General features: G+C 37.5%; 1 protein-coding gene across 2 annotated transcripts in view; it reads right to left on the bottom strand.

Annotated features, from left to right (window-relative positions):
- Positions 1 to 4632: 4632 nt before the first annotated feature.
- The window catches only part of usp13 (ubiquitin specific peptidase 13), an 86218-nt gene continuing 85850 nt past the window's right edge, over positions 4633 to 5000 (bottom strand). For both annotated transcript variants that reach the window (XM_062027843.1, XM_062027841.1), the window contains exon 21: positions 4633 to 5000. This exon is cut by the window's right edge and continues 2810 nt beyond it. The gene's annotated coding sequence lies outside the window, so the exon portion shown is untranslated.

The raw sequence follows: 5000 nt of genomic DNA, 5'->3' as shown, positions 1-5000 counted from the left end.
ATATGCTACAAAGACAACATATTTGATGTTCAAACTGATAAACATTTTTTTTTTTGCAAATAATCATTAACTTTAGAATTTGATGCCAGCAACACGTGACAAAGAAGTTAGGAAAGGTGGCAATAAATACTGATAAAGTTGAGGAATGCTCATCAAACACTTATTTGGAACATCCCACAGGTGAACAGGCTAATTGGGAACAGGTGGGTGCCATGATTGGGTATAAAAGTAGATTCCATGAAATGCTCAGTCATTCACCAACAAGGACGGGGCGAGGGTCACCACTTTGTCAACAAATGCGTGAGCAAATTGTTGAACAGTTTAAGAAAAACCTTTCTCAACCAGCTATTGCAAGGAATTTAGGGATTTCACCATCTACGCTCGGTAATATCATCAAAGGGTTCAGAGAATCTGGAGAAATCACTGCACGTAAGCAGCTAAGCCCGTGACCTTCCATCCCTCAGGCTGTACTGCATCAACAAGCCACATCAGTGTGTAAAGGATATCACCACATGGGCTCAGGAACACTTCAGAAACCCACTGTCAGTAACTACAGTTGGTCGCTACATCTGTGAGTGCAAGTTAAAACTCTCCTATGCAAGGCGAAAACCGTTTATCAACAACACCCAGAAACGCCGTCGGCTTCGCTGGGCTTGAGCTCAACTAAGATGGACTGATACAAAGTGGAAAAGTGTTCTGTGGTCTGACGAGTCCACATTTCAAATTGTTTTTGGAAACTGTGGACGTCGTGTCCTCCGGACCAAAGAGGAAAAGAACTATCCGGATTGTTCTAGGCGCAAAGTGTAAAAGCCAGCATCTGTGATGGTATGGGGGTGTATTAGTGCCCAAGACATGGGTAACTTACACATCTGTGAAGGCACCATTAATGCTGAAAGGTACATACAGGTTTTGGAGCAACATATGTTGCCATCCAAGCAACGTTACCATGGACGCCCCTGCTTATTTCAGCAAGACAATGCCAAGCCACGTGTTACATCAACGTGGCTTCATAGTAAAAGAGTGCGGGTACTAGACTGGCCTGCCTGTAGTCCAGACCTGTCTCCCATTGAAAATGTGTGGCGCATTATGAAGCCTAAAATAGCACAAGGGAGACCCCCGGACTGTTGAACAACTTAAGCTGTACATCAAGCAAGAATGGGAAAGAATTCCACCTGAGAAGCTTCAAAAATGTGTCTCCTCAGTTCCCAAACCTTTACTGAGTGTTGTTAAAAGGAAAGGCCATGTAACACAGTGGTGAACATGCCCTTTCCCGACTACTTTGGCACGTGTTGCAGCCATGAAATTCTAAGTTAATTATTATTTGCAAAAAAAAAAATAAAGTTGATGAGTTTGAACATCAAATATCTTGTCTTTGTAGTGCATTCAATTGAATATGGGTTGAAAAGGATTTGCAAATCATTGTATTCTCTTCATATTTACATCTAACACAATTTCCCAACTCATATAGAAACGGGGTTTGTATATACTGTATATATGTATATATATATGCACAAACCTACTACTCTAACGTTCATTTTCTTTCTCGTTCCGACACAAAAGAAGCAAAAATGTCAGCAGACAAAAGTCAGTCTGAACAAAAGTGTTTATTAAAGGATGCGAGGCAAACAGCGGCACCACTACTCACATTCTGTGCCGCACACATTTCAACAACCCTCAGCGGAACCAAAGAACGGCAACAAAAGAAGCAGATGAAGGTTCCGGGAGCACCGTCCAAAACGGCTACCACGGACGCTTAGCGCACATGCTAGCGGTGAAAAGGGCGACGGAACCTTTTGGAGAGCGACCTGCTGCAGGGGAGGACTGACACAAAGAGCGCACACGCAGGACACGTACAAGACACACATATCATGAAGTGACACACCTGAGTTGGACAACAGAATTAAACAAGTCTTTAAAGGGCTCATATTATGTTCTACACGCCGTCTTACTCACGTGCCTCCACTTTGACAGCGTTATTGTGTTGGTAGTTTGTTGCGTTTCCATAGCGATTCCACTGACAGATATAAGGTAGAACTCGGGCTGGGCGATAAAACGAAATCAATACATATCTCGATAGACGTGCCTCCACTTCGACATCGTTATTGTATCAGTAGTTTGGAGCGCTTCCATAGCGAGTTTACTGACAGATATAAGTTAGAACTAAGGCTGGGCGATAAAACGATATCGATATATATCTCAAAAGGCACGTGATCGGTTTTTATAAAAAAATGCGTTCGATATTTTTCTATGTGTAGAAGCAAGGTTGGTTGCATGAACAAAGGCACTCGCTCTCTGGTAAGCGAGCGACGCAGGAAGTGATCGCTGATCAGTGGGAGTGACACGCTAACAGCCAATCAGGTAACAGTATCACCTATCAAGTTCGGTTGCGCATTCCAATGAATTCGTCTGATCTAATTGTCCATTTTAGCTCTCACAGCCATCTTAACTTCGCCTCGCAGAGCGGAAGGCTTCTCCGAGATGTTGATCAATTTCGAAAACACCGAAGTCTGAGCGTCTTCCCATTTTGTCAACGGACCAGAGCGATGCTCAAACCAATCAGCAAATGCGATGGGATCCCAGTTCGCTTCTCATCGAGTAGATCTTGTCAATTGTTGTTGTTTACATTTTCGACTTGACAGTACGGCACTTCTGTTTTTTGTTTTTTTTTTCAAAGGGACCGTAGTCAGACCAATGTGGTCTGTAAATGATGCAAGGCAAGACCGCTAACACCACACCACCTTAGCCGCGCTCACCCTTTAGAGCACAGCTGTAACTTCCTGCCACTAAACCTGCAGAAAATAGTTCTTCTCAGGTTTCTCCACGTTTACATTTTCTCACTATTTTCTTACACTTGATCAAGCATTTCTTACATATTCCTTATTTTAAGAGCTTATTGTTAAGTGTTCATTGGGATTTTACTATTTTGTTGACATTGTTTGAGTGTTTTCCATGCTTTTCCTTTCATATTTTTGTCAAGCTCCTTATTGGGATTTTACTATTTTGTTGACATTGTTTGAGTGTTTTCCATGCTTTTCCTTTCATATTTTTGTCAAGCTCCTTATTTTCCATAGTTCATAACAAATGCAAAAAATGATCGATGTCAACCAATATAATAATAATATTTAAATAATTACTGCATAACAAAAATTCCCTTCCATAGTTAAATAAGAATAACAGGGCAAAATAATGTTACACAGCCGTTATTTCCTAGCACTAAACCTGCAGAAAATAGTTATTCTCAGGTTTCTCTATGTTTACATTTTCACACTTTGCACTATTTTCTTTAATTTTTTGAAGCATTTCTTACATATTCCTTAATTTTGCACCTTCATTTTAAGAGTTTAGTTTTAAGTGTTCATTGTAATTTTTTTTATTTTGTTTACATTGTTTGACTATTTTCCATGCTTGTGTTTACATTTCCTTTCCGCCTTGATAGCTGAGGGATTATAATCAGAGGAAGTTAAATTTCTGTCAAGCTCCTTATTTTCCATAGTTCACAAAAAATGTCAATAATTATCGATATTGACCAATATAATTATAATATTTAGAGAATTACTGCATTAAAAAAAAATCATTTCCACAGTTAAATAATAATAACAGGGCAAATTAATGTTACACAGCCGTTATTTCCTAGCACTAAACCTGCAAAAAATTGTTCTTCTCAGGTTTCTCTGTTTACATTTTCACACATTGCACTATTTTCTTACACTTTATGAAGCATTTCTTACATATTCAGGATTTTTGCACCTTCATTTTAAGAGCTTGTCATTAAGTGTTCAATGTGATTTGACTATTTTGTTGACATGTTCTGCCTGGATAGCGGAGGTATTAAAATAAGAAATTACATTTCAAATAAAATATATTTTTCTCCTGCTCCTTGTTTTCCATAGGTCATAAAAAATATCCATAATTATCGATATCGACCGATACAAAACACTGATGCGAGATGTCATACATCCCGCACATCTGACCATTATTACGTCATGCACTTTCCTTACTTTACACGCTTGCTTTGGCTTCAGGTGCACATCCCACTTGAAAACTGACCGGTGAGTTCATTAAAAAGTCGTTTGAGGAAGATAAACGCATTCTTTGGAACTGCTGGGACATCGACTTTGTTTTTTTATCGTACGAAAAGACAGAAAAGGTCAAGTGTTTTGTCGCACGACTGTAGATTTGTGGCGCCCCCTAGTGATTGTGCTGGAAATACCTTGGATTACACAAGTTGTAAACACACGTGTTTCTAAAGCCTGCTGAGAACCAGCGTCCACTACAGTGGACATTTGTGTTTTTCCATAACAAGTTGTAGTTTGTTTTTGTGTTCTTCCTGAAATGTGTAACTCATTTGTTTGTTTAACATTTGTTTTTAGCTTTATTTCTTTAATTTACAAATATCTGAGGGGAAATAACCCTGTTAGGTACAACACAAGTGTCCACTGTGTTGTACATAAGTTATATATATATATATATATATAGTTTTTCCTGAAATTTGTATATATTCCTGAAATTTGTGTATATATATATATATATATATATATATATATATATATATATATATATATATATATATATATATATATATATATATATATATATATATATATATATATATATATATCGTTTTTCCTGAAATTTGTAAATCATTTGTTTGTTTAATTTTTAGGGTACATTTCTTTGATTTACAAATATCTGGGAAAAGAGCCCTGTTATGTAACACATAAATGTCCACTGGAGTGGACTTTTTTTTTTTTTTTTTTTAAACCCTGAAATGCGTAACTCTTTTGTTTGTTTTAACATTTGTTGTCAGGTCTGTTTCTTTGATTTACAAATATCTGGGGAAAAATAGCTTTATAATGCAAAATACAAATGTTCACTGAAATGGTTTGTGTTTTTGTTTTTTTAACCGGACATTTGTAACTAATTTGTTCGTTTTAATATTTACTTTAAGGTTTTTGATTTACAAATGTCCGGGGGTAAATAGCCCTGTTAGGCATAATGTC

This window comes from Entelurus aequoreus, linkage group LG19 (assembly GCF_033978785.1).
Source record: "Entelurus aequoreus isolate RoL-2023_Sb linkage group LG19, RoL_Eaeq_v1.1, whole genome shotgun sequence".
NCBI classification, from domain to species: Eukaryota; Metazoa; Chordata; class Actinopteri; order Syngnathiformes; family Syngnathidae; genus Entelurus; species Entelurus aequoreus.
The sequence above is the reverse complement of the archived record's forward strand: the minus strand, read 5'-3'. Positions and strand labels throughout refer to the sequence as shown.